Genomic DNA, 7,099 nt, shown 5'->3' on the forward strand with positions numbered 1-7,099 from the left:
TCTAGCAGAGGCCAAGCTAATGATGACACTCAAGCCATTATTAAGAGAAGAAGCCAGTGGCCAGCAAGCTCTATGTGCTTGAAAAGAGCATGATGTATTTTCTGATGTGTGTGCTCTCCTCAAAGGAATCAAAGACAATAAATGGGCCAGGCAAGTTGACTCACACCTGTAACCCCGGCACTCTGGGAGGCCAGGGATAAAGGATCTCCTGAGCCCAGGAATTCAAGGCCAACGTGGGAAATAAAGCAAAACCCCATCTCCAAACAAAAAAACTTTTTTTAATTAGCCCGTGTGGTGGTGCCTGCCTGTAGCCCCAGCTACTTGGGAGACTGAGATGGAAGGTTTGCTTGAACCCAGGAAGTCGAGGCTGCAGTGAACCATGTTCTTAAAAATATATAAAAACACTATCTTGGCCAGGCACAGTGGCTAACGCCTGTAAGCCCAGCACTTTTGGAAGCCAAGGCAGATGGATCATTTGAGCCCACGAGTTCAAGACTAGCCTGGGAAACATGGTGAAAACACATCTCTACAATAATTAGCCGGGTGCAGTGGCACACACCTGTAGTCCCAGCTATGCAGGAGGCTGAAATGGGAGAATTGCCTGAGTCTGGAGACAAAGGTTGCAGTGAGCCAAGATCGCACCACTACACTCCAGCCTAGTGACAGAGCAAGACTCTGTCTCAAAAAAATAAACACATACACACATACTATCTTTGCCACGTTTTAAATCCTAATAGATTCGAAAAATGAAATTATGAATTTTTAATGTTTTCTTTTCTGTAACGCAAATAAAACTGGGTATTTCATGATTAGTCACAATATAGTTTTGCATTCAAAGAAGCCAAAACCCCAAAGAAAACACCAAAAAGCAATGTACAATTTTATGGAATTCTTTTGAAGAGAGTGGGAAGAGTTTTCATATGGCATGACACTTGTGAAAACATCTTTAAAATCTTTTTATTATATATTTCCTCTGAGTTTCACAGAACGCAGCTAGTAGATGCATACAAAATTTTGTCCTTCTTTTCCTCCTTTCAATCCCAGCTCTCTGCTTTGGGGTCTGTTCTGTTCTTCCAACTTCTCTGGGCTCTTTTAACTAAAAATTAGTTCGTCCTTTCAGTTCTGCCACCTCATATTTTCTCAATTAACACAGCAAAACACTGGATCTTGTCCTCCTTCAATAGGGAGGGGAAGGGGAAAACGTGTGACTGCTTACACATTCATACATTTTAATGTCACAGAGTCTATCATATCTGTACTTTCCAAATCTTTTTAATGAATATGTATAACATGATAATTAAAAAGGCATATTTCCTTTTTTTCAATAAAACACAGAAGGTCTTTAAAATGTACCTTAAACTGTACTTCCAAGGATCATTTCTGTAGTGCACTATTAGAGAACCTTCTATGAAACAGTAGAGCATCAAAGGACAAAAACCATATGATCATCTTAATAGAGGCAGAAAAAAGCATTTGATAACATTTAAAATCTCTTCATAATAAAAACTCTCAACTAGGCATGGAAGGAACATACCTCAACATAATAAAGGCCAAAAATGACAAACCCACCAACAACATTAGTCTGTTCTCATGCAGACTAATATGGGACTATACTAAATTACTCAGTCTTGGGTAATTTATAAAGAAAAGCAGGTTTAATGGACTCATAGTTCCACATGGCTGGGGAGGCCTCACACCATGGTGGAAGGTGAAGGAGGAGCAAAGGTATGTCTTACACGGTGGCAGGCAAGAGAGTGTGTGCAGGGGAACTGCTCTTTATAAAACCATCGGATCTCATGAAACTTATTCACCATCACAGGAACAGCATGGGAAAACCTGCCTCAATGGTTCAATTACCTCCCACCAGGTCCCTCCCACAACATGTAGGGATTACAGGAGCTACAATTCAAGATGAGATTTAGGTGGGGACACAGCCAAACCATATGACCCACTTCCACCACTCCTATTCACCACAGTAATGGAAGTCCTAGCCAGTGAAGTCCAGCAATAGAAAAAAATTAAGGGCATTGCAATGCGAGTTGCAATTCTCACATCTGATAAAATAGATTTCAAAGCAACAAAGATATAGTGGTAAAAGGATCAATGCAACAATAAGAGCTAACGATCCTAACACCCAGAGACATAAGACCCATAAAGAGATTTAGACTCAGCGAGACAGAAAATTAATAAGGACATCCAGGACTTGAACTCAGATCTGGAACAGTAAACATAATAAATATTTATAGAGTTCTCCATTTTAAATACACAAAATATACATTCTCCACCTTAAATACACAAAATATTGATCGGCCATTATTAATACCCATTTTTAGAATAAAGCTACATTCCCGTTCTCTCTCCCTCTTTTTCTTCCTCTTTCTTCTTCCCCTTCACTCCTTTTTCTTTTTCTTTTTTTAAAAAAAAAAGAAAAAACTTAAGGGTATTCAAATTTGAAAAGAGGAACCCAAATTATCCCTCTTTGCAGATGACATGATCAGATATCTAGAAAACTCCACCAAAAGCTCTTAGATCTGATAAATAAATTCAGTAAAGTTTCAGAAAACAAAATCAATATATAAAGTCAGTAGCCTCTCTATACACCAATAATGATCTAGCTGAGAAGAAAATCAAGAAAGCAACTTTATTTACCTAGCTACCAAAAAAATGCTTAAGAATAAATTTAACCAAGGAGGTTGAAGACCTCCACAAAGAAAACCACATAACACTGGAGAAATAAATTGAAGAAGATACAAATAGAGACACCCAATGCTCATGGACTTTAAAAATTAATATTATTAAAATAAACATGCTCCCCAAAGCAATCTACAAATTCAATGCAATCTCTGTGAAAATATCAAAGTCATTTCTCATAGAAATAGAAAACATGATCCTAAAATTTACGTGGAACCAAAAGAAATTTATGTGGAGCCCAAATAACCAAAGCAACCCTGAGCAAAAAGAACAAAACTAGAGGCATTACACTACCTGACTTCAAAATATACCATCACAAGGCTATAGAAACTGAAACAGCAAGATCTTGGCATAAAAACAGACACATCGAACAATGGAACAGAATAGAGAGCCAAAACTTAAAATTTAAAAAAAAAAAGTTTTAATCAACTCAAGAGAGATTAAAGACTTAAATGTAAGACTCAAAACTACAAAATTACTAGAAGAAAACAGAGGAAACACTTCAGGACTTTGGTCAAGGCAAAGATTTTATGGCTAAAACCTCAAAAGCACAGGCAACAGAAACAAAATAGACAAATGAGACTATATTAAACTAAAGAGCTCCTGCACAGCAAAAGAAAAAACAATCAACAGAGTAAAGGGACAACCTGTTGAATGGAAGAAAACATTTATTTACAAACTATTCATCTGACAAGGGATTAATATCCAGGATACACAAGGAACCTAAAAAACTCAACAGTAATATATAAAATATATATATTATGTATTTTTTAAATATCTTTTTATAATATAAATAATATTAATATAATATAAATACTATAAATATATATTATAATATAAATAATATATGTACATTATATACAAATATACATATAAATATAAATAATATATAAATTATATATTATAAATTATATATATTATTTATATTATAAAATATATAAAACTCAACAGTAATATATAAAAAACCTCAACAATAATAATAATTCCATTAAAAAGTGTGCATAGAACATGATTAGACATTTTGCAAAAGAAGACATACAAATGGCCAATAGATACATGAAAAAATGCTCAACATCACTAATAATCAGAGAAATGCAAATTAAAACCACAATGAGATGCCATCTCACATCACTCAGAATGGCTGTTATTAAAAAGACATAAAATAACAGATGCTGGTGAGGCTGCATATAAAAGGGGACATTTATAGATTGTTGGTGGGAATGTAAATTAGTCCCACCACTATAGAAAATAGCATGAAGATTATCAAAAAAACAAAAATAGAACTACCATATGATCCAGCAATCCCACCATTGGGCATTTATCCAAAGGAAAAGAAATCAGCATATCAAAATTATACCTGTGCCTGCATGTTTATTTCAGCATTATTTTCAATAGCAAAGATATGGAATCACCTACATGGACGAATGGATAAAGAAAATGTGATGTAGACTGCTCTGCCTATGGGGTAGCCATTCTTTTATTTCTTTACTTTCTTAATAAACTTGCTTTCACTTTACTCTGTGAACTCACCCAGAATTCTTTCCTGCATGATGCCCAAGAACCCTCTCTTGCAGTCTGGATTGGGATCCCTTTCCAGTAACATCCTCCTGGCAAACAAGGAAGGCGTTATACTGAGAAGACCCCCAACTCAAAGGAAATGGAAATGGACTGCAGCACCAACTGGCTGACTTTGGGTAAGAGGTGGGGTACATTTCACCAGGGTAAATGATGAGATTGGGTTAGAGGCCCAATTTAAGAGAGTTAGACAGTGAGGGCTAAAGGCCCATCTTAATAAAAGACAAGGACGCTTGACCAAACTTGGGTTCAAGGCCCAACTTAGGAAGGTTAGAATCCATCCTAAGATTTAGGGAGTTAAAGGCCCCCTGTAAGTAAAGTCTCTCAGTTAAAAATGGATTTGGCATTATGGGCTATTAACCACTATTCTCTTTGGATTAATCTGCCTTACACTCTTTGCTGATGGCTGTGGGTGCCAGAAAGGCAAGTTACAGGATCACAGGTCATGGGGAGCTTTTCTCTCCCCAAAGAAAGAAACCTGAGAGCTTATGGGACTGCTGGAAAAGATACCTTTGTGACTGACAAGCAGCTACCTGAACTTTTTATTCCCTGTCACTGCAATGGGTGACAGTGGGTCTTTCTCTGGCCTCCCTGAGCTCCTTGCCTTCCTCACCACACCACAGGCAAAGCTTTTCTCTCTCTCTTTCTCTCCTTTCCTTTTCCTATCTTTTCTGTTACTCAAGGAGACCACCTGCTCTTCCATCTTGCCCAGAGGCCACATGCTGAAACTCCTGGTTAGAAGTCATTCCACCCCACTTTAAATGGATTAAAGATAACAGGGCCCAACCAGGGGCAAGTTTGAGCTGTACTGGTTCAATATTGGGTGCTAAACAGAGTGGCTAATGTCTGTGTTTTGTCACACATATTTTGCTCTGGCCAGAATGGAAAATGTGAATCTGGTTAACCCATGCAACCACTTGGGTGGCATCTTGCAAAATTGATAGGTTTTTGCCTATGGTTCCATGAAACAGAAAAAGATGATTTTCCTTTGTGTCATGGCTTGGTGCCAGGACTATGATGTGGCAAAAAGGGTCACTACAGGTGCTCAGGAAAGGGAACCCAGAAATCTAGCATGCTAGCAAAAGGGTAAGAATTTCTTATCCATCAGGCTTCTGGCTCCTCTCTCTGTGCAAACTGGTTGAATGAATGGTAAAGAAATCACTGTTCGTCTCCTCTGCAAGGTTTTGAATAATGGGAAAAATAATCTGTGGGGCCAGTGCTAGGCTGTAACAAATCTGGTAGACTTTATGCTATGAATTTGTCTTGTAACTTTCTGTCATAAAGAGGGGTACCTTAGGAAAGAAAATAGTCCTAGGACCCTATAAGTCCGCTGTTCAAGCCAGGCCAGGAAACTATTCAGTTGCCATTTTTGCTCCCCTGAAACAAACAAACAACAAGAAAAGAAACTAGAGGATGTTTCCCTCTCATCTTGTTTTATGTCCTTGGGAGCTTGTCCTTGTAACCATGTGGCAGTACTTGCTCCTGGTCTCTGCCAAAATTCGGAGACAGAAATTTTGGAGTTCATGCCATAGTTAGCTCTAAAAAATTCTATTGAGCAGTTAAAAGCCTTTGCAAGCTCAAAATTGGCTGCTTCTAGGGTCCTTCTGAAAAGGACAGTGGAAACTGCCCAATGCTACAGCTTAGGAGCTAAGGCTGCCCAGGTTCCATTTTCAGCCTAGGGAATGAGTACTTTCTGGTTGATATTTGTGTGACCTTTGCCATTTGCTGATTCTCTTCCCTTCCATGTACAACTTCTGACTTCCCATCTTAGGTTTTTCTTTCTCTGAGCACCTGGGAGGTTACCTTGGATAAAGTTCAAAAGCCAGAAATACTTGCTGTTTATTCTGGATAAGGTCTGGTAATAAGATATTTGGTTAAAAGTCAACTAAATTAAAAGCAATATTCATGCTATACATATATTTTAAAGGCCTTTATGCTTTTTTTCTCTTCCTGGATTTTATTTTTCTGAAGAAAATGTTTTTCTCTTCTCAGGTGACTAAGTTGAATGTTTTTCTCCATTTTGTCTTCTTGCCACTCTTGATGTACACATGAGAGAAATTATCCTAAGATAACTTCTAGCAGCCTGGAACTCCTTGAGAAAAATAGAAGAGGCACCACCGATGGGGTAAAAATTCCATTTTCCTCATGAAACCCCAAGAATTGAAAGTAGATAGATTCCTCTAAAAATCTAAGGCTCTGTTCTGTTTTGCATTGCATTATCTGACATTTTCAGTTTTGGGGGGTATTAGAAATCACTTCATATTATGAAAGAGCTTTGATGTATAGTAAGTAGGAAGGAAATATACTTTTCAGCATGGCTAATATTTATAGCAGTTATCAGGGGATACTCAGCTCTTCACACTTTTGGATCAGAGACACAAGCTCGACCACCTGGAAAGTATGGAAATATCCCCCTTTCTCTCTTGAAAAAAATTTTCATGTAATATTAAAAATAATTAAAGATTTTTGTTTGCCTTTTAAATAAACCATAGGAAAAAGAAAGGAAAGAAAAGAGACAGATTGTTTGGAAAGCTAAGTCTTTTCTCTACTAATAAGTAAAAGTTTTTGCTTTTTTAAAATTGTTATTATTTTGACTGAATGAATGACTTTTGGTGACCTAAATTCTATTTTATAGTACCAAGTCTTCTAAATCTTTGATATTTGACAAACTTTCCAAAATCAAATTGTGAATTATGTCTTTTTCTGACCAAATTAATAATCTTTTAGATATTAGGTCCCCTAAAGTCCAAAAATGATTTATTATATTTGGCTTATTGGTTATGAAATCATACAGGAAGCATTGTCAAATATAAAATGGTGTTCGGCTTTCTTT

General features: G+C 37.0%; 1 pseudogene; it reads left to right on the forward strand.

Moving 5' to 3' along the window:
* Positions 1 to 1,355: 1,355 nt before the first annotated feature.
* Positions 1,356 to 1,445, forward strand: LOC118152432 (small nucleolar RNA U3; annotated as a pseudogene).
* Positions 1,446 to 7,099: the final 5,654 nt, after the last annotated feature.

The sequence above is a fragment of the Callithrix jacchus genome, chromosome 3 (genome assembly GCF_049354715.1).
Source record: "Callithrix jacchus isolate 240 chromosome 3, calJac240_pri, whole genome shotgun sequence".
Lineage (NCBI taxonomy): Eukaryota > Metazoa > Chordata > Mammalia > Primates > Cebidae > Callithrix > Callithrix jacchus.